Here is a 23502-nt window from a genome sequence, read left to right on the forward strand (position 1 = left end):
GTGTGGGGATGGGGAGTGGAACGCTCACAAGTCAGGGGGCTTTATTTCCCTCCCCAGTCTCCATCAGATCCCCTCCACCTTTTTCATGTGCACCAACAATATTTTCTCAAGATAATATGAATTTCTTTGCCAACATATCTCTGAGACCCTGCCAACCCTCCAAATAGGTCACTGTTCTTAAGTTCCTCCCAGAGCTGCCGTGGAAAGGACTGAAAATTTGGAGAGGACCACCTTGAGTCATTGCCCTTATGAGAAATTTTCCAGAAAGCCTCTTGAGACGCCCAAAGACCTTGAATTTGCCCTCTTTTCTTGCAAGGATCCTTAGCCGCCCTTGAGCCTGCATTAATAAACTCATATAGCCTTTTTGGTCAACCCAGTGGGACCAGGGAGGGCGTGTGCCGTGAGCTAATCGTATGTGAGGCCATGAGCGGACTCTGCAGGGACTCAGCCCAAAGTCTATGAGCCAACACGTGTTCCACGAACTAAGAGGAGGGGGAAAGGGACGTGCACAGGCATTTATTCTCCCCTAACCCTCATAATCCTAGCTCCATACTGGACAAAGTGTTTTTACAAGCTCTAAAATCTGAGGGAAGTGCCTTCCTGTTAGGTCAATACTCCGAAGACACTGAAAGTTCATGACAGTCCAAGGCTTCCGAGGAAGGGGAAAGCAGCTGATCTGTCTCCTGGGCGATGGCCAGCTGCGAGGCTTTCCTCAGTGACGGCAGGGAAGCAATACATCAGGTCCTATGAAGTCCTATCCACGAAGCATTTGTCTCTAGAAAGTGTTGTACTTCAAGTAAAATGGTTGTGGACACGTGAACTTCAGATTGACTTGAACAGCATTTTCATCTGCTTGAACCTGGCTTCTAATGAAAATAGGGAAGTATTAGCCTAATCCAGCCCTCCACTGGGACCAGCTCAGACGTGCTCTGGAAGATTTGAGAAGAAGCACAGCTGTGGACTCAGGAGTGAATTTCTGATTTATTGGCAGAAAACACCAAGTTCTTTGTAATCTCACTCGAGAGAGACAATCCTGTTAAAATCACAGTTTTAAATGTAGCCTGTAGAACCAAGTGTCAGTTGAATGCATTGATATTTCTCAGTTTAGAAAAGAGTCAATAGTTAAATTTAGCTTATCCAAAAAAACCAAAAATGCCCCACCTATTCTTGTTCAAGGAATTTCAATAACTCTAACATAGGGTCAAGCAGTGAGGCTACTCACAGGAGACCCCACGTGGCCATTGTCGGGGCGGGGGTGATTAATATCTATGCACATGTGCAACCCACTCAGGGCCAGCTCAATCGCGATCCTCCAGGTGGGATACAGGACTGATGAGAGATTCTAGAACAGATGTTTTCAACCTTGGCTGCACATCGTGTAACAGGGAAGAGCCAAATCTGCCTACATACTGGATCTGTTTCTTTTACTTTTTTTTTAAAAAATTAATTAATTTATTTATTTGGCTGTGTTGGGTCTTCGTTTCTGTGCGAGGGCTTTCTCTAGTTGCGGCGAGCGGGGGCCACTCTTCATCGCGGCCCCTCCCGCTGCGGGGCACAGGCTCCAGACGCGCAGGCTCAGCAGTTGTGGCTCACGGGCCCAGCCGCTCCGCGGCATGTGGGATCTTCCCAGACCAGGGCTCGAACCCGTGTCCCCTGCATTGGCAGGCAGACTCTCAACCACTGCGCCACCAGGGAAGCCCTGTTTCTTTTACTTTAACCTTTGCTTTCCGCTGCTTTTGTTCACTAAAAGGATACTGTCTGGACATAGTGGCCCGCCTCGGGGAACCCTGCCCCTCTGCCTGAATGTTAAACCAAAGTGCCTTTGTTCAGGGAAACATCCAGACCCCTCCCACCTGTGAATGGCTACAGGCAAGAAGAAATTAACACATCCCCTCCCTGAGGCTGGCCGTTCCAGGTGATATTTGCAAAACTTACGGCCTTTTTACGTCCTCATCTCCTCCCGCTCTGTGTGCTATAAAAGAAACTGGCATCCAGACCCCGATAAGATGGTTTTTCAGCGACTCTAGTCCGCCATCTTCTCCGTCTGCCGGCTTTCCGGATAAAGTCGTCTTCCTTGCATCAGCACCTCGTCTCCGATTCACTGGCCTGTCTTGCGGGGAGCAGAGCGAGCTTGGACTCGGTAACAATTGGACTCACCTGCGGAATTTTAAAATACTGACGCTGGGGTCCCGCCCCCAGAGATCCTAATTTAATTGGTCTGGGGTGTGGCCAGAGTGCCAGGAGTTTAAAAAGCTCCCCAGGTGATACTGACGCACAGCTACAGTTGAGAAGCCGTGTTTAGAGCGGGGCTCGCCAGCCGGTTTTTACAAATAAAGATTTTTTTGGAACACAGCCGCCCTTCACGTATATAGCACCTGTGGCTGCTTTCCTGCCACGGTGGCAGAGTTGAGTAGGTGCAACAGAGGCCTTAAAACCTGCAATGGCAAACATGTTTACTACTTGGTCCTTTACAGAAAACGTCTGCAGAGCCGCTTTGAAGAGAAACTGCAGGAAGACGGTCAGTGTCATGCGAAAAGCCATTTTAGAGGGATTTTTGCTCAAGGTAATGGCAGAATTCCCTTAAGGGATTCTGACAGAGACGAAATATTCAGAATACATGAACGTTAAGGTATGACGAAGGTAAATGAGCCTTCACAGCTGTGCCTGTTTTCCTTGGCCTGGAGCGGCAAGATGGAAGTCAGGAAGGAGGAAAGGCCAGGCAGGTTTATGCTGCAGAAGCAGGAGCTGTTTTTAGGAAGAAACAATCCTGAAAGGAAAAGGCTGTGAGGCAGAGACGAGCCAGGGAGCTTCAGGTAAGAGTTTAAAAGGTTTTGAGGGTGGGGAGTGGGGGTCGGAGGGGGAACTGAAGCTGTCACCCTGTACCGAGTGGCACTGCAGAGGTGGACGTCTCTGGTGATTCTTAGAAATTGGGCTGTGTGCTCTGAATCATAATGCCCTTAGTCTGAGAGACTTCTATAAAGTTATATATGTTTTCCATGCTTTATAAAACGTTAGTTCTGGTTGTTTTGCAATGTGACTCTGTACTATGATGGGTCCCAAGGGAAGCCAGAAGTATTTGGGTTACAGGATGAATGTGTCTTAAAACCATCCGTCTTCAACAGCCTTGTAGCTGTTGAAATAGAACATCTAGCGAGTCACCAGCAGGAAAGTAAAGGAAGAGTAAGATGGGAGAGGTAAAAGCTTGCAGAAGAGCAATGTAACATTACTGGGTCAGTTCTCCCAACTCTGAGCTCTAAGTAACTCTGATAGGACACGTGTAAAGGAGCATCTGCTCTGCTCCTGGTCACTGGAATCCAAGACCATTTTATTCACCCATCTCCAATTTACTGTGAGGAATGGAACACCAGCACTTTAAGTGATTTTCCAAACCAACATTATTGCCAAAGTCATCCTCTTTTAGATCTTAGATTTCCATCACTCAGAATCAAGGCTTTTAAAAGGTGGAGGAGAGGAATGGGAATGAATACAAATGGTTGCCTCTGGCGAAGGCTTCCTAGAATTACCAGCAAACACTCCACTCTTTCCCTGGTTTGTCAGTTCTCCCAGCAAGAGAGAAATGGCTTAGGAACCTGCATTCCTCAAGACCCTGAATGATCTGGCGCATATGGAGGTGACCTAGGATAATGTGAATCACGGGGTTGTCAGCCTTAGAGCAAGGGATCAAATCAGATTTCAGAGGCAGGAAGCAAATCTGGGCTTCCAGCATCTTGGACAACCAACCCGAGCTGGGTGTTTGTCTCTAATTCAGAAACCAATCATCATTATTATCATTTATTCATCGTCATTATCATATTCCTACAGGCTGAACCCTGAGAGCATCTAACTCAAAAGAGTATTGCAATAAAATATCCACAGGAAATGTGCCTGCCTACGGTATATTTCAAAAGTAGAATCCTTCCGTTTCAGCCCTTCTCCCATTTCTGTCTATGCTTATCTCTCTATACACGCTTATCATATTGTTTCATAAATACTGGAAGCCTTCGTTATCCAAGGATAATATGTATCTGAAAAAGGCCATTTAAAACAAATCCACCTAAAATAGGAACCAAATGTCATTAGTAAGCACTGAAAAAAAAGATTGGACCAGAATTTCATTCTGAAAAAAAATTTTTTACTTTTAAAAAATAGGAAAATAATTTTATACACTCTCAAATATTAAAAATTCAATACACTTGCCATGTATTCTTAAAACGAACAACAATGACACATGTTGATTTCTCTTTGGCCATAATTGTTCTGGAAAAACTATGATGGTTTTGTGTGGCCCTCTCTTCGCAGCTGACTTTCAGGCACGGTCGCAAAGGTCATCTTATAAAAACACTTGAAGGTTTCCTCAGTTTCCCACAGAGACCTCGCTAAAGCCCTTGATATTCAAATCTTTTTTTTTTCAAACCCCATATTCTGACATTGTAGGGGAGGAGAAATAATTTTCCCTCTACCCTTCTAGGTTCTTGGCTGAGACTCCTACGCCCTGTAATAAAAGACAGATTAACAAGAGAAAGACAAAGAGAAGTTTCATAACATGTGTACCTCCTATATACATAGGAGAGACCCAGGAAAACTGAGCAAACATGGTCTAAGCCATAACCACCGTAAATATTGTCTTCAGCACGGTAAACAGGGATAAGGTTGCCTTCTCCATTGGTAAGAATTTCTCTTCCTGATACAGAGGGAGACACCCTCACAAGCGGAGATTTCCTTTATAAATGTAAATTTCCCTTACAAAAGAGTAAGTTCTACTCTTTTTAGAGTTTCTTTTGTGTCTGCTTTTTCTCAAAAATAATCAGCTCAAAATATTCTTTATGCCAAAGAGGCATATTTTTGGGTGCCGCATTCCGTTAGCCTTCATTTGGAGAGGAGGATGGGATTGCTGCTTCAGAGTGAGAAATGGACACAAGACAGCTGCTCTGAGTAACTCTCATCCCAGACAGTATTCCATCCTTGTTCATTTTCTCTTCTTCCAATGTTAACTGCAGCAGATTCTTATTTTGGCTTTGCCAACGATTTGAGCCATTCTCCTGCATCATCAGCTTTGTGAAATCCTTCATGTTAGCAAGCTGTGTGATTTCAGTTAAAAACTATTTGCATTGCTTTGTTAGATTTTACAATACCTACGTTCAATGACACAGTTATTTGCCAGGCTCCTAGACTAGATTAAGAACTCTTTAATGGAGAGGATGTGACTTACCTTGTACCGCCAATGAGTGGCATAAAGTAGGCACCAACTAACGTTAGCTGAATTTAATGGCTTTTCATTTAAGATCTTCATCTTCAAATACTCACTAGTGTGAAAGGAAAATAAAAATGGAGTCAGTATTGCTAAGAGAGCTCTCTAAAATGGAGCCAGGAGACCACTGAGGATGTATGACTTATGTACATCTCAGCCGGGATGGAATCTGACCTTTTGACCACTCATTGTCTTAACACAGCCATCCACAACATGTGGACAGTGTTCCAGAAACTCAAGACACTTATTGGACCCTTACCCTAAAATAACTCATGACAGCCTATCCCTTAAGGACAAATATTTCTTGTGTCAGAGTACAGCCTTGTGTCTTTCACCTTTATAAGCTCCTGATTCTTGCTCTTACCCAGAACACTTTTGGCTTTACCCAAATCTGTGTCTCCCAAATTGCAATTCTTAAGACCCCAAATAAACTCTTACTTACAGCCTTCTGCATTTTTTTGGTCGACGTTACCAAAGATGCCGACCCAATAGGTAGGGATATGCCTTAGTGTCAAAGAGGGATGCTTGGCTGGGGACAAATTTTACTAAGTAGTCAGTTCCTTAGTATATTTTTAAATGTTACATTGACTTTTGCTTCCCTGAACAATCTGTGAATATTTGAATAATAAATATTTGGACACAAGCACCACTGATACTGTTTAATTATCAGCCTCCTTAATGGAGGGGCTATGACTTATTCATCTTCTACCTCCAATAACTACCATAAAGTCGGTATCAATTAACAGTTGTTGAATTGAATGTCTTTTCACGTAGTATCTTCATCTTCCAATATTTCCAGGCCAAACAGAACCACATAATAAGCAGCATGTCGCCCAATTAGATTATTGGCAACATTAGAAAGACAATCTGGAAGTAACTTTGAGCACATGCAATGTGTTCCATAAGTGTTCTTTGTTGTTGCTGGGTTTTTTTGTTTGTTTTGTTTTCATTTTTTAATTTAATTTTTATTTTACATTGGAGTATAGTTGATTTATAATGTTGAGTTCATTTCAGGTGTACAGCAAAGTGAATCAGTTATACATATATATATATCCATTCTTTTTCAGATTCTTTTCCCATATAGGTTATTACAGAGTGTTGAGTAGAGTTCCCTGTGTTAGACAGTAGGTCCTTGTTGATTATTTTATATATAGTAGTGTGTATATGCTAATCCCAACCTCCTAATTTATCCCTCTCCCCTACCTTTCCCCTTTGTACCTTTTTCCATTCCCTCACTTTCAGTCTGTATGTGTCCCTAGATCTGAAATGGGTCTCTTATAGACAACATATATACCAGTTTTGTTTTGTTTTTATTATTTTTTGTTGACACGTTTTGTTTTTGTATCCATTCAGCCAGTCTATGTCTTTTGGTTGGGGCATTTAATCCATCTACATTTAAGGTAATTATTGATATGTATGCTCTTACTGCCATTTTGTTGATTGTTTAGGATTTGTTTTTTTAATAAATTTATTTATATATTTATTTATTTTTGGCTGTGTTGGGTCTTCGTTGCTGAGCGCGGGCTTTCTCTAGTTGCAGCGGACGGGGGCTACTCTGTTGCAGTGCTCAGGCTTCTCATTGCGGTGGCTTCTCTTGTTGTGGAGCATGGGCTCTAGGCACACAGGCTTCAGTAGTTACGGCACACAGGCTCAGTAGTTGTGGCTCACGGGCTCTAGAGCACAGGCTCAGTAGTTGTGGGATCTTCCTGGACCAGGGCTTGAACCCGTGTCCCCTGCATTGGCAGGTGGATTCTTAACCACTGTGCCACCAGGGAAGTCCTAGGATTTGTTTTTGTAGGTCTTTTTTCTTCCCTTCCTCTTTTGTTCTCTTCTCTTGTGATTTGATGACTGCTTTAGTGTTGTGTTTGGATTCCTTTTTCTTTTTTGTGTGTGTATCTATTGTAGATTTTTGGTTTCTGGTTACCATGAGGTTTTGATATAGCAGTTGCTGGTCTCTTAATTTCAAATGCATTTCCAATATCCTGCATTTGTATTCTCCTCATGATTGCTGGGTTTGATATCATATTTGTGTGTGGATGATTTCCTAGTTTTATTGTATGTTTGCCTTTACTGGTGAGCTTTCCCATTCATAATTTTCTTGTTTCTAGTTGTGGACTTTTCTTCTCCACCTAGAGAAGTTCTTTTAGCATTTGTTGTAAAGCTGGTTTGGTGGTGCTGGATTCTCTTAGCATTTGCTTGTCTGTAAAGCTTTTGATTTCTCCATCGAATCTGAATGAGAGCCTTGCTGGGTAGAGTATTCTTGGTTGTAGGTTTTTCCCTTTCATCACTCTGGCCTGCAGAGTTTCTGATGAAAAATCAGCTGATAACCTTATGGGGATTCCCTTGTATGTTATTTGTTGCTTTTCCCTTGTTGCTTTTAATATTTTCTCTTTGTCTTTAATTTTTGTCAGTTTGATTAATATGTGTCTTGGCGTGTTCCTCCTTCGGTTTATCCTGTATGGGACTCTCTGCACTTCCTGGACTTGAATGTTTCCTTTCCCATGTTAGGGAAGTTTTTGGCTATTATCTCTTCAAATATTTTCTCAGGCCCTTTTTCTTCCCCTTCTGGGACCCCTGTGATGTGAGTGTTAGTGTGTTTAATGTTGTCTCAGAGGTCTCTTAGACGGTCCTCATTTCTCTTCATTCTTTTTTCTTTGTTCTGCAGCAGTGATTTCCACCAATCTGTCTTCCAGGTCACTTATTCGTTCTTCTGCCTCAGTTATTCTGCTATTGATTCCTTCTAGTGTATTTTTCATTTCAGTTATTGTATTGTTCATCTCTGTTCATTAAATCTTCTAGCTGTTGAATATTTCTTGTATCTTCTCAGTCTGTGCTTCCATTCTTTTTCTGAGATCTTGTATCATCTTTACTATCATTATTCTGAATTCTTTTTCAGGCAGATTGCTTATCTCCATTTCACTTAATTGTTCTCGGATTTTACCTTGTTCCTTCATCTGGGACATATTCCTCTGCCGTCTCATTCTGTCTAACTTTCTGTGTTTCTGGTCGTTTCTCAGGCTGCAGGTTTGTAGTTCCTCTTGCTTCTGGTGTCTGCCTCCTGGTGGGTAAGGTTGGTCCAGGGGCTTGTGCAGGTTTCCTGTTGAGAGGGACTGGTGCCTGCCCACTGGTCGTTGCAGCTGGGTCTTGTTCCTCTGTTGGGCAGGGCCGTGTCAAGGGGTGTGTTTAGAGGGGCTGTCTGCTGATGGGTGGGGCTGTGTTCCCACCCTGTTGGTTGCTTGGCCTGAGGCATCCCAGCACTGGAGCCTGCAGGCTGCTGGGTGGGGCCAGGTCTCGGTGCCAAAATGGCCACCTCCAGGAGAGCTCACACTGATGAGTTTTCCCTGGGGCCTCTGCCACCAGTGTCCTTTCCCCCATGGTGAGCCACAGCCAACCCCCGTCTCCCCAGGACACCTTCAAAGACCTGCAGGTAGCTCTGGCTTATGCTCCTATGGGAGTCACTGCTTTGCCCTGGGTCCCAGTGCATGTGAAAACTTGTGCATGCCCTGCAAGAGTGGAGTCTCTGTTTCCCCCAGTCCTGTGGAGCTCCTGCACTCAAGCCCCACTGACCTCCAAAGCCAAATGCTCTGGGGGCTCCTCCTCCCAATGCCAGACCCCCAGGCTGGGGAGCCTTAAGTGGGGCTCAGAACTCTCACTCCTGTGGGAGAATCTCTGCGATATAATTATTTCCAGTTTGTGGGTTGCCCACCTGGCGAGTATGGGATTTGATTATATCGTGAACGTGCTCCTTCTACCATCTTGTTGTGACTTCTTCTTTGTCTTTGGCTGTAGAATATCTTTTTTGGTAGGTTCCAGTCTTTTTTGTCGACAGTCGTTCAGCAGTCAGTTGTGATTTTAGTGTTTTCATGAGAGGAGGTGAGCTCAAGTCCTTTTACTCTGCCATCTTGTCTCCTCCCTCTATCCATAAATGTTCTTTGAATTGAATAATGGATCTTTAAACAAGATAGAGAAGACTTTATTTTACCTACAACCTTGCATGGAAGTCTTGAGTGACCATAATAGTCATATAGTCATTCCTAGTGTCTCTCTCTCCCTCCCTCCCTCCCTCCCTCCTTCTCTCTCTCTCTCTCTCTCTCTCTCTCTCTCTCTCTCTCTCTCTCTCTCTCTCTCTCTCAGCATTGACATCCTGAAGGACTAAGGGAATGGCTTACAAGAGCCAAATATCTCTATGTTGATGATAATATAACAGAGATTCAAGATGCCCCCAAAGAAAGAGTATTTGCTAATATGGGTATTGTGTGTACTCGCTTTTATTGGAAAGATGTTTCAATATGCTCATTCATTCCTCCCGTCTTCAGGAGATTTTGTAGCCATTTGACTTACTTGGTGACTCTTGCCCTTTCAGGAAGCAGCCATAAATGCAAAGCTCTCAAAGGAGAAAGGCTGTTGGTCTCATTCCAAAGGCCCCCTTTAGTCAAGATTAGAAACATAGGCGATAACGATCCTCTCCCATCCACCTTGATTTTAAATACACAAATTAAAAAGCACATTAACCCTTTGTTTAAAAAGAAAACCAGAATGTCACAAAAGGCAGGAATAATTCAAATGCAGTTTAGGCTAATGAGGGGACTGTATCCTTTCACTGTTTTGTTCTGGGAGCTTTTCAGTCAGCATTGGCAAAGCTTCTGAACAAAGACAGTAATTACCAAATAAAAATTGCCTTCAGTGCATTGTCTAACTGTGTTCACAGTTTGGCATGAACGGACTTATGATCCTTTTATTTCAACAGGAACTACCAGTCCTCCCTTCACTTCAAATAGCCTATTCATCTCAGCATAAAAACGGCTAAAATATACCCACAGAATATTCTGCCTCTGCACCCAAGCAATAGACAGCAGGAGTCAGCTTCTACCAACAGGCACCAATATAGCAGGCTTTGAAAAACTCCATCCGAAACAGAGACTCTAAAAAGCTCTTAAATATTTATTTTTAGAAAACAGCCATTATTTGGTTTCAGTTCTTTTTACTACTCTGGATATTTTGTTCAAAAGTAAATTCATCCCATTTTGTATAAAATGGTCCAAAATAAAGATTATAATAAGGAATTTATGCTTAAATAGTGATATGTGGCTGCTACTCAGATACACGGATTAATACTTTCTATTCTTGGGTGTAAGCGGCATAGATATATATGTATATATCTCACTATCATAAAGAATCACTGTATCAGAAACCACCTAATTGGTGGCATCATCAAGCAGTTTACTTCACGCCCAACACCCATCTGCAAACCATTCTCTTTTGCTACCCTCTAGCCCTTGCTTGAGGTAAATGTGTATATACATATAAACCACAGGTCCAAATCCTAGAATAGCATTCAGAAAGGAAGTCTCTATAAAAAAAAATCGAGACCTTTGCACAGAACTTTGTGTTGCGGTATAATACAGGGTATGTTAAAACGCTGACCTGAGACGATCTACAAATATAATGGTTATAAATGTCGGGGAGGAAGAAATGTTCTACCCTTCTAGTTCTTCCAGCTGGTCTAAGAATTAAATTGACATGAGACAGATTAACAGGAGAAAATCAAAAGTTTAATAACATGTATACATGGGAGAGACCCAGGAAAACTGAGTTACTCGCCAAAATGGCCAAAGCCCTCACCTTAAACAGCATCTTCAGCTAAAGACAAAAGAGGATGTTGGGGTAGAAGTTTGAGACTTCAAAGGGGAGGAAGGCAATTGACGTGGAGATAGAAAAGCACGTGTTTGGTAAACAAACGTTTGCTGGGTCCTGCAGAGACAATGGGACACAGAGTGGGCTCTCATCTCTGGGCCTGCCCGGTACCCCAACTACACCTAGCCCCATATTCTTTGAAGATATTTCTGGTGACTGCTCTATTCTGGCCACAGGCCCTTTATCTAAAGTCTTTAAGCAGCTAAGAGGGAAGTAAAAAGAAAACTTCCTGAGTCTTCTGTTTCTTAAAAAGAATCAGCCTAAATTAACCCTCATGCCAAAGAGACACAGTTTGGGGTGGCAAAGTTTTCTCCCCTGCAGAAGGTCAGTTCCAGCCACAACTTTTTCATTGGTCAGTATCACATCATGTCCTCATGGCATTGTGAGCTTAGCAGTTGATCCCTTTGGCTTTTGGGTTCTCAACATTGCTCCACTGGGTGTATACCAACTGTACACATTGGGTCGTCCCAAATGTACATTGGACGTGGTGACTATTTGGCTAACGTGGGTGTATAGCTATCGCAGAATGGGGTCCTGAAAAGGGCACTCTCCAAAAAGTTGGGAGACTTGCTTCTACTCTTCAATCTATTATTGCCTGTATATGACGTCAGGTAACTCTCTTTACCTCTCTGAACTTCAGATGCTATTGTTTAAGGATAGAGGAAGGAGCTGGTCCAGATCATTCCCTTTGTCTCAAAGTGTATTTCATAGAGAAATGATCTGATGAGATACAACAATGCTTGTTACTATGCCCTTCTGTAAGAATGAAGCCTCTGGGAATCCCTGCAATAAGTGCATCTGTTTAACTTTTTAACTCAGGATTATATAAATTTATAAAACCACAGAATTCCTTTTTTTAGAAGAAGACTTAGGACATCCCCACTCTGATTGTTTCTCAACTACACTTGGAGAAGCACTGGACAGCCTCCCTTCCAGACCTAATATTCTGTGTTCTGATTCTAGGCTGTCTCCACTTAGTGGACCAATGGCAGTGGACCTCCATCATGGCCAACTGCTGGAAAGCTTGAGAATTTTTAAAAACTCAATGCAGTTTTTTCTGTCCTCCAACATTTATAGGGACAAAAAAGATCTCTCCCTGTGTATTCTCCATCCTCCAAGCACATGCGAAGTGTCTACAATCACCAGGCACATGTGAATCTAAATTTTGCAAATGTACCCTTGTTTGTGGTTCCTTGGTAGATGTAGATAAGGGGTTAGCCCTGAGTAATCTGAATATATATGAAGCAATAATATTTTGCCTGGTCTAAGTCCTGTCCTTTAAAATTAATGCAAATTATACCTTAAAAAAGTCTACATGGATACCAGCATCTCACTGGTCTTGTCAGGACTTTGCCTGCGATCTGTTTTAAATCCCAACTGCTCCCATTTTTGCTCACTCCCACTTTTCTCATTCTGGATGCACCCAGAGAACAAGTGTCAGCTACCACCCATAGAATAGTGATTTGCATATTTGAAGTCTTATTTCCCCCTCAACATTCTTTATTTCATTTACCATTTTTTCTAGAATTCCACCATCCGAACTTTTAATGGCTTTGCTTGCTTTTCTCTGAACTCTCCAAGTTCTACAGCTCTCTTTTGAACTAAAAGTTCCTAATTTGAACACAGTGCTTCCATGGAGATATGACTAATAATGCATTGGATCTTAAATCTGGCTGAACATCAGAATCATATTTTTTTTAAACTGTAGATTCCTGAGCTCCACACAGCCATGTATGGGAAACATGGAACTGTTACCATGTTGATTTTCATTGGAATGGCTTCCTTCCAACAGTCCAGGCCGATCTCAGTTGTTACCTCTTTGGGAAGCTTTTCCTCATCCATGCAACTCAATTTAACAGATATCCCTCAGAGTTTATAAGGCCCCTTGGGCTTTGGACCATATTGCATTGCTTTGCTAGTCATATATAGTAGTATCCCTTTTGGGAGCTTTTACATTGTAGAGCCCCTTACTCTTGTGTTTGCCTTCCAACCCCAGTACTGGGAATGAATCAATTTCAGTTAGAACCAACACTTGGGACAAGTCCTCATTATGTTCCTCTGCACACATTTCCTACCAAACAGCAACCAAAACGAAGGTCCCTTCAAGTCTGAGCATTTGTAATCTGCCTATCACTACCACATGACGTGGCATATAATATCTGTATTTTTTAGTCGAAAATTTTTTCCCAGTGAGATGTGAAGCATTCTGAAGGTGGGTGTTAGGTTTCAGAAAATTTTGCATTTCCTATAGGGACTGTACCTAGTAAGCAGTCCTCAGTAAATAGACCATCAGAATGGAAAAAGAGTAATTAAAGACTAAGCATTCTAATAACAAAAAAGAAGTAGACTCACAGATATAGAGAACAAACTAGTGGTTACCAGTGGGGTGGGGGGCCAGCAAGATAGGGTGGGAGGTACAGACTACTGGGGGTAAAATAGGCTCAAGGATGTATTGTACAACACAGGGAATATAGCCAATATTTTGTAATAACTGTAAATGGAAAGTAACCTTCAAGATTTTTAAAGTTTTTAAAAAGGAAAAAAAAAAAAAAAAAAAGACTAAGCATTCTAAACCCTCATTTTACAGATGAAGAAACTGAGGCCAAGAGAATTGAAGTGATTCACTCAGATAAAAATAGGTTTCAAACTAGTCAGGCTACCCTATTCCCTGGGCTCTTTTTGCTTATTCCATGTGCCCTGTGTTGATTGAATGGAGTTGATTGATTGGTTTCCTAGCTCCATTTCCAGGAACTCTAAGTAAATCTCTACCACTGAACTCTTGAAAGGCATGCCTTCCGAAGGCTGGAATTTCCCATCAAGGAAACAGGGAAATGCCATAGGCAAGAAGCTGAAGACTGACTTTAGTGTACTCTACTAGGCATGATTTTAAATGAGCAACTACTTGTACCCACACGTAGGCCACACCAACCTGGGGTAGATTTGAATACATTAGGTAATCGAGTATGAAAATATAAGCACGAGTGAGGCCAGGTTCAAATACCTGACCTCATATCAGTTAAAACCATCATATCTAGAATAAAAAAAATAGAAGATATCACTTCCAGTTGAATTCAGTTGGACTCATTTGCATTCCAATTTCAAGTTAGCAAGATTTCATCTGAAGGGTCCTCCTACAAATTGAATTCCATCTTACTGTTATTTGTATTCTTGGGGTGGATGTGTAGTTTTGGAGTATCTTAGTGTTGTTGCTACCACGGTTGCATCTATTATTGTTGGATGCTGGGACTCTTATTTCCAATCACGCTTTTACCCAACTGGGTAGCCTCCGTATCACCCCTTGCTGGTGAGTCCGATCATCTAAATAGATTCTCTAAAAGAAACACCCAGCGATGAAGGGGCAACCGAGGTGGCCGTAATCCAGTCCTTGTGAGCCCAGGACCTGAGCATAAAAGGTTATCTGATACACATTTAAAGGAATTCCAGGGGAAAAAAAAAAAAAAAAAACTTAGCAAAGGAGTCTTTAACTTGTAGAATATATTCTTTACAAGTGGTTCCGAAAGCCATGTTAAACCCCCTCACTCACCAGGGTACTGAAAACCCAAAGCAAAGCTTCTTGTGAGCTTCTCCTGTTTGGTAGGGGCAGGGAGGCAGGGGAATGGCTCAGGGAAAGTGTGGCTTCTTTGGCATTAGGTGCCTGAAAAATTTTAGTCCAACACCAAATGAGTCAGCAGAGTTTTGTGGAATAGCCAAGGAGAGGATGCTTTCTTTAGGAGATTATTTATTTGGTTGCTACATAATACTGTAGATTAATTAGGAGTCAGAATGAGTGAGATTATTTGGAAAAAGTGATAGCAGCTTGAAAGCTTCCCCCGCTTGTGACCTCATGGAGGAAGAAACATTACGGTTCCATGCAACTCATTATTTTGAGGGGGAGTAAGAAAGTGACATCAACCAAAATGTTATCATAAACTCACTGACCATACTAGCCCAGATATCAGCCTTACAAGGTCAAGATTTTAGAAAAAGCAAATTGGTTCACAATTTCAATAAACCCTTGACATTTAAAGGAGCAAAATTTGTTCAGTGTGGCTCCCAATATGTTAAGTACATCAAGAGAAAAATCTAGCCAAAGTATAAATTAATATGGCTTAGAAACATCTTTCCTCATCTTCTAAATGTCTCCACATCTGGCAAAATGACCAGGGTGGAGGGAGATGTTTTCAATACGCTCAAGATTCAGGCTGAATTTATAGTGATTACTTGAGAGACTTGTAGTCTCTGAAATCTACCTCCTGTCCCATCATGTCTTTTTTTTTTTTTTAATTTTTATTTTATATTGGAGTATAGTTGATTTACAATGTTGTGTTAGTTTCAGGTGTACAGCAAAGTGATTCAGTTATACATACACACATATGTATTCTTTTTCAGATTCTTTTCCCATATAGGTTATTACAGAGAATTGAGTAGAGTTCCCTGTGCTATACAGTAGGTTCTTATTAGTTATCTATTTTATATATAGTAGTGTGTGTATGTTAATCCCAACCTCCTAATTTATCCCCCCTCTTTCCACTTTGGTAACCATAAGCTTGTTTTCTAAGTCTGTGAGTCTGTTTCTCTTTTGTAAATAAGTTCATTTTTATCATTTTTTTAGATTCCACATATAAGTGATATCATATATTTGACTTACTTCACTTAGTATGATAATTTCTAGGTCCATCCATATTGCTGCAAATGGCATTATTTCATTCTTTTTATGGCTGAGTAATATTCCACTATATATATATATATATATATATATATATATATATATATATATATATATGTATATAGTGGAATCTTCTTTATCCATTCATTCGTTGATGGGCATTTAGGTTGCTTCCACGTCTTGGCTATTGTAAATAGAGCTGCAGTGAACACTGTGGTACATGACTCTTTCTGAATCATGGGTTTCTCTAGGTATATGCCCAGGAGTGGGATTGCTGGGTCATATGGGAGTTCTATTTTTAGTTTTTTAAGGAACCTCCATACTGTTCTCCGTAGTGGCTGTATCAATTTAGATTCCCACCAACAGTGCAAGAGGGTTCCCTTTTCTCCACACACTCTCCAGCATTTATTGTTTGTAGACTTTTTGATGATGGCCATTCTGACTGGTGTGAGGTGGTACCTCTTTGTGGTCCATCATGTCTTGAACGTTTGCTTCTTACGCTGTTTCTTCTCTCTTCTTGGTCATCAATTGCTCCAACTCCACTGGACCATTTCCATTAGCATACATACACCTTCATGTATTCATTACCAGTTGAAAACAATTTTCAACTCATGGCGAACTTTATTTCATCCATGCCCTTTCCCCTGAACTATTTTGAAGCACTTTCCAGACATTATACTGTTTTAATCCATAAATAGTTAAGAATTTATCTCTAAAAATAAAGATCATTTTAAAAAACATAACCATAATACCATCATCCAACCTAAAAATATTAGCATCTTTAACAGTCTATTTCTTACTGAGAACTGGAAACTATACTAGAAACTGAGCAGAGACAAAGATCACCTGAGTCTTTTCTTGAACGTTTGCTTGCAAAGAATCACGTGTCCACCAAAGAGGGCCTGGCCCTGTCTATTCCACCACTAGGAGCAGCATGATATTTGGGAATGAAAGACAAAAACTGAAATGTCATCATCACTCTACAATGCTGCAATCTGGAAACGCTGATCTCAGAAGGTGGGTTTTGAGGTTCCTGTTCTCTTAGTTTTTAAGAGAATACATACTGATCATTTTTTTAATGAGAATGGGAGCTTTCAACAACAAAAACCCTCCCTTGAACACTGGCTCTGCGGATTAAAGAAAATGGAACTTTGTGGATGAGACTGGCTTTCTAGAAGTTTCATGGCTTAGAACAAAAAGAAGGCAAGCTGACCTATGAAAACCTTCACAAGGTCACGAGTTCCTCCCAAGCCCAGCTGGTACCACTATTATTTTTTTAGACCAGAGAAATCAATCTTAAAAGATCTTGCATTTGCTTTCTGCATATTGCTGACCTGAAATAAATAGACTGCCGGATATTTCTCCAGGAAAGATGTGTTTATCTGGGATCAGCAGAGAATTGCAGTTCAGGGTCTGCAACCATGGTGAGCCACAGGCAAGTCTCCGCCTGTCAAGAGAAGAACACTTTTATAGAGGGGAAAGGGTTATAGTAAACAGGGTCCATGGCTTTTCTTTGGCTGAGCCCTTGCCAGGAAAGAAGAGGAGTCTTTCTTCTTCCTGTTGGACTCTGCTGTCATCATAGGGCATGAAAGCTCCCCTTCTGGTGTCCTGACTCTATTTAATCAAGGTTTCTGTTTATTGATTTTTTTTTTTACAATTCTGTTTGCTTCTTAAGGAGTATGATTAAGCTGTACCAGGGGACTATAGGCTAAGAAAATCCTTAGTCTTGGGAAAAACACTGAAGAGGAAGAGGAAGGCCCCAGACACCCACCAAAATTAAATTGAAATCGTCTGGTAGAACAGACAATCCCATCACCTTATGCCAGTCCCTAAATTCTTGCTGGCACCCAGAATTGAGCCAAGATAAAGGTACCAGTTTTTGGCTTCTGGGGTGAGCCTTCACACAGCTCAAAACATTCTGTAAAAAGGATGGCCTGACACCTGAAGTTCTACACTCTTAGGCGCTCCTTTTCAAGGAGCAGGTCTTCATCAGATGTACTCCTCCGTATGGCAGTGGTATAATTAATGCGTAATCCAGTAGAGCTGGGCTTCTCAGCCTGGGCACTATTGTCATTTGGGCCAGGCAGTTCTTTGCTGCCAGTAGCGCCCTCCCCTGGGGTGGGGCGAGGTGCAGAATCACCCCTGTTTGAGAATCCCTGCAATAGAAGTGATATTTTAGCGACTGCATGAAGCATAAAGATTGCCAAGGGTTACGAAGTAGACTGTTTTAGATATCGTCTTAAGGGGAACCACTTTCATCATCATTGTGAAAGAAAAAAAAACAGTGCTAAATGATTAGACATAAAATAGTAAATGAAAACTACTATTGCTTTAAAATATTCCCTCGAGGAAGTGAAGTATTCTTGTCAGTTCCGCCCTTTCACCCATGAAGATGACTGTGATCGCAGGTGTGGTGAAAGACATTACTCAGAAGCTCAACCTGTGGTTTGCTGGAGAACAGTCCCTGGCTCGGGGCTACAGCTGCCGGGCAGAGTCTGTGAGCTGCCGGGCTTTCTCAACCGCTCCTGAAAATCCCCACGCTGTTTGAACTTGAGTACTGTAATTACAGACGAGATTCTCAGAGCCAAAAATGAAGCTGCTTGACCAGAGAAGCAGGATATAGAATAGACCCTTGGGGCTGTAAATTTTAATTTTTGTGGTTTCCAAGTACTCGTAAGTGTGGTGGAGAAGGGTTTTGGAGATGATCCTCAACATGTCAGAGGCCCTGGCATTTTTTTACCCACAGCCATTGTAGAGAATCCACCCCAAGTTCAAGAGCATTGAAGAAATACTCCTTCTGAGCCTGGGTTGTTGTGTGTGAAAGTTAAAAAGAATGAAGTTCTGTACACGTGTGCATTGTGGTCATTATGTACATGCACATACGTATGCATACGTCAAATCAATCTCTAGAAATGCCTAAGGCAATGAAAGTGATGGGGGCGGTTTAAACTGTTCAGCACGTATTGGAACTGAGACACTGATCAGAGAAAAATGATCTGTAATACCGAGAAGGAGCCAGCTGGTGTGGATGGAGGCTCAAGCAGAGAAAAGTGGGGAGGCCCCAGGAACAGATGGGGAGGCTTGAACCCCGACGCAGAGCAGAGGGTCCAACAGCTGGAGCTGATGACTCCAGATGGCTGACGATTACATCATGTGTCAGGTTACACCCAAGTGAGCAGCGCAACGTTCCAAGCAAGTTCAGGCCAACATGGAGGCCCTTCCCAGTGTCCACCTTGGAATTCCAGGAGGGATGGAAACACTGCCCAGCCCTGTCTTGTGTCCTCCATGGAAAGAGTAGGAGGAAGACTTATAGGCCCTACCCACCCCTTCTTTATTCTTTTTCATTCTCAGGTTAAAAGGGAGTAGAAAAGGAGAGAAATTGGGCTTTTAAAGAACCTTGTTGACCTCTGCCTTTGTTCTCTGCTTGCTCTCTAAATTATGTTACAGAGGGAAAGATAAGGAACTTTAACGTAGGAAATTCCACCCAACAAACTGATCCCAGAGTCCAACATGTAGGGGGGGCGGGGGGGCGGGGAATGTTTCTGAGGATAGGTTTGATCCACTTATGCTTCTTAGTGTGCCCATAAGCACTTCCAACAACCTACCGGAAGCTGAACTTGACACATGTCCCCTCTCCAGCATTCTCTTCAAGTCAGAAACTGAACTCCGGGTGCCCAGTTACACTGTCAATCAGTTGCCGAGTCTTGGAGATTCTGTCTCCTTAGCGTCTCTTGAAACCATCTTCGCTTCTCCATCCACATTGCAATTGTCTTAATTCCGACCTTCATTAAGTCCTACCTGGGCTGTTACAATTGTTTCTTCTAGCTGGCCTCTTTGCTTCAATGCAGTCTTTCTATAGCTTCCAGAATAAACTTTTAAAAACTCAAATCTGTTCATATTATTTTCCTACTTACAACTCTTGTATGACTGCCCATTCTCAAAGGTTTTTCAACTTCTTTTTTGCCCTGACAGACCCAGTACAGATGCCATTCTTCAGACCAATGGAATCCTACAGGCAAAGTCAGATTCTGACCAAACTCTTCCTTTCCTTTTTTTTTTTTTTTCAGGGAAATAAAGCTCAGCACAGCGAGTCACGGTGTCTCATCACAAGGTATGGTGTATATTACATACACTAGGCAACGTGCACATTTGTCTTCGTGCTAGGCATAACACATCACCTTCCTGTCACCAAAGGATATGTGTTGGTACCAATGATAATGTCTTAGTTTTGATAAGTGGACTATGGTATTTTTTTATATATATATATTTTTAAATGATGTTTAATTTTATTTATTTATTTATTTATTTATGGCTGTGTTGGGTCTTCGTTTCTGTGCGAGGGCTCTCTCCAGTTGCGGCAAGTGGGGGCCACTCTTCATCGCGGTGCGCGGGCCTCTCACTATCGCGGCCTCTCTTGTTGTGGAGCACAGGCTCCAGACGCGCAGGCTCAGTAGTTGTGGCTCACGGGTCCAGCCGCTCCACGGCATGTGGGATCTTCCCAGACCAGGGCTCGAACCCGTGTCCCCTGCACCGGCAGGCAGACTCTCAACCACTGCGCCACCAGGGAAGCCCCTGGACTATGGTATTTTAAGTGTAGAAGATGTTATATTAGGGGAAGCTGGGTGAAAAATACATGGGACCTCTCTGTGCAACTTTTCTGTAAATCTAAAATCATTTCAAAATGTTACCATTACCTATGTTCTTGATGTTATTTATGTCTATTATATCTGATTAGTGAAAATACCATACAGTGGTGTGCCACTGGTCATCTCTCCCCAACTCCACGTTCAGTGATCCCTACTTTGTGGTTTGATATCAGACAACTTGGGGTATTTACACCATGGCAGTTGATAAATGTCATAAACATTTATCAGCATCGCAAAGCAGCCAGACATTACTCTCTCTGCCTGAAAAATGGAAAGATATTGATAAATATGAGTGGCCAAAAGTGTGAGGGAGAAGAGAAACTGGCATCTGTGGAAGCCAGAACCTCCTTTCTCTGGAAAAGCCTCCTGGTTATGAGTGTTTCGGTCACTGGGCGACCAGGTCACAGGCATAGGGCGTATGGTGGAGATCCGTGTGCTGCTCCCGGCCCCCAGGAAGGCAGGGTGTGGAGCCCAGCATCTGAGATCCCGACGGCTTTGCGCAGTAAGGATGAAGGTGGAGACGGTAAGCCAGACAGGAAGATTCCCTTAACTTGAGCCATTGTGAATATTGAGAAACATTGAAACTACTTAAAAGTTGGCATGGGTCATCAGTTCTACATAGCAGCTACCAACATAACATTTTCCAGCATGGCTTTCTGTCCATTAAATGATACGATTCTGTGCCGAAATCATTAGACAGATTTAGTACAGAGAGAAAAAAAGGACCACTTTCATCCCAACAGAATGGGATGTTGCAAAGAGTCACCATCCTGATCTTTCATGGCAGAGATGACCAGCATTGAGGCTACATTTGGGTGATTTTTTTTTTTTTTTTTGGGCTGTGTTGGGTCTTCGTTTCTGTGCGAGGGCTTTCTCTAGTTGTGGCAAGCGGGGGCCACTCTTCATCGCGGTGCGCGGGCCTCTCACTATCGCGGCCTCTCTTGTTGCGGAGCACAGGCTCCAGACGCGCAGGCTCAGCAATTGTGGCTCACGGGCTTAATTGCTCCGCTGCATGTGGGATCTTCCCAGACCAGGGCTCGAACCCATGTCCCCTGCATTAGCAGGCAGATTCTCAACCACTGCGCCACCAGGGAAGCCCCATTTGGGTGATTTTTAAGGTACAAACTCTGTTCAGCTTTCCATATACATGGGGATTCATCCTTGAGGGAGGAAAGGCAGGGCTCAGAGATGGGGTTAAGTATTAAAATCAGCATATAAGGCAAAAATGGTTTATAATTAGAACGACTCTCTAAAATCCCTTAAATTAGTGGTTTTGCAGAGAAGGTACACCCCTAAGGGGAATTTGGGAAATTTCGCTGTGTGTTTTTGGTGTTCCCACCAGTAGGGAGGTAGGGGAAGTTGCCTTAGACACTGATGAGCCACAGCTGGGGATTTTAGGCGTCGTTTGTTGCTCATAAAGCCCAGGACGACGAAGGATCCTCCCGGGTCCTGCTAGAAGGACACATTCATGTGTGTGAAAACCCGCTCAGGATTATCTGAAGACAGACATCACGTCATTTTACAAATAAACAAAAAGCGTTTTTAGGCCAGTTTTAATGAACGTTGAGTTTTTCTGGAAGTAAATTACCGTGTAAATTGGAAGATTGTGTTTTCTTTGGGATGGAACTTTAGCACAAGCCGTTTGCTGTTCTGGAAAATCATGACACCACCCGTCTTCTGTCGTGCACACCTGTATCTATGGGCATGTACAGCAGTTGCATTTTTGGTGACCCTACAAATAGGCACAGGCATCTGAGGACTTTATCTACTAGTGCAGCTTTTATACGAATCAAAATGCATTTTATTTCATTATAGATTATCTTTTTATTTCTCCCTGATATATTACAATCATAACATTATATTGATATTTTTTTTGTTTGTTTGTTTGTTTGTTTGTTTTTTGTTTTTTGTTTTTTGTTTTTTTTGATATTTTTTAATTATTTGTATAATTAGCTTTATTATCTCTGAACTTCATTTCAGGATAGAAAAGGAACAGTTACAAAATATATGTTACAAAAAAAAGGCCCACCGGGTCTGAGAAAGTTGAGAATTATTGCCTTAAATTTCTCTAAATCCCTGGAACCTGGGCTGCTTGAAACCGAATCAAGAATGAAATTTGTTATTTTTTTCATTTTGCATTTTAGGCTGTGGATTCCTTTGCCAGGGATATTTTAAGGCAAAGTTTCTCAAGACCACAACTGCTGACAACTTGGGCTGGATAATTCCCGGGGTGGGGTGGGGTGGCGATGAGGAACTGTCCTGTGCCCTGGAGGAGGTTTAGCAGTGTCCCTGGCCTCTACCCACCGATGCCAGGAGCAGCCTGCCCCCAACTTGTGACAACCAGAAATGTCTCCAGACATTGCCACATGTCCCCTAGGGGCAAAGTCACCTCTAGCTGAGAACCTCTGATTTTAGGGAACTCCACTATGGAGTTCTTTTCAGAAAGGGGGGCGTTTTTTTGGTCATGTTTCTCAAAGCATGATCTGCAAGTCAAATCAAAAAAGGAGGATCCACCAGGGTGCTGACAAAAAGTGCAAACAGACTCTGGGCTGGGGGCAGAAATCGGCATCTGAACGTGCGCGCGTGGGCTGGGGAAGTACACAGAGCTCGGAAGATCCTGGCTTGATCCCAGCCTGTTGGTAACAGTGAGACTTTGGCAGTTCAACCTCAGTGAACTTGAGATTCGTCATCGACCAACTGGGGGTGAAAATCATGCCGCGAGGATTAAATGAGATCCTGTCACTGAGGGGTGGACAAGAGTGTAGGCCTTATTTATCTTGGTAATGCCTTGTTATCCTAACCCAAGGCAGGCACACTCAGAAGGTAGAAGTGCAAGAGCCTGGGAGCATGGACTGATGGGCCAGCCCTGGCTTCACAAGGTCCAGTGCCTTGAACTGTCCCTGGTGGTGGGTCCAAGAGCTGAGACTCCCTCGTTCCTGCTGCCTCCCTTGCAAGGGCTCACCCACAGCCCCAGGGAGCAAAGATTAAAAAGAAACAGTCACAGAACTTCTGGGGTGTAACCTTAGCGACCAGGTGCCCTGCTCTTCCCTGTGACATCATATGACCTTTCACACAATCAAGATGTAGGAATGAACAGGAATGAGCTAGGCTCCTCCACCCTCTCCACCCCCTTTGCAGGTGCAGCGGTTACTGTTACGTTGCTCAGAAAGGTTAAGTGTCTTGGCCAGTGTCACACAGCTAGCGAAGGGGAGAGCAGGGATCCGGACCGAGTCAGTCTGGCTAGAGTA

The sequence above is a fragment of the Balaenoptera ricei genome, chromosome X, assembly GCF_028023285.1.
Source record: "Balaenoptera ricei isolate mBalRic1 chromosome X, mBalRic1.hap2, whole genome shotgun sequence".
NCBI classification, from domain to species: domain Eukaryota; kingdom Metazoa; phylum Chordata; class Mammalia; order Artiodactyla; family Balaenopteridae; genus Balaenoptera; species Balaenoptera ricei.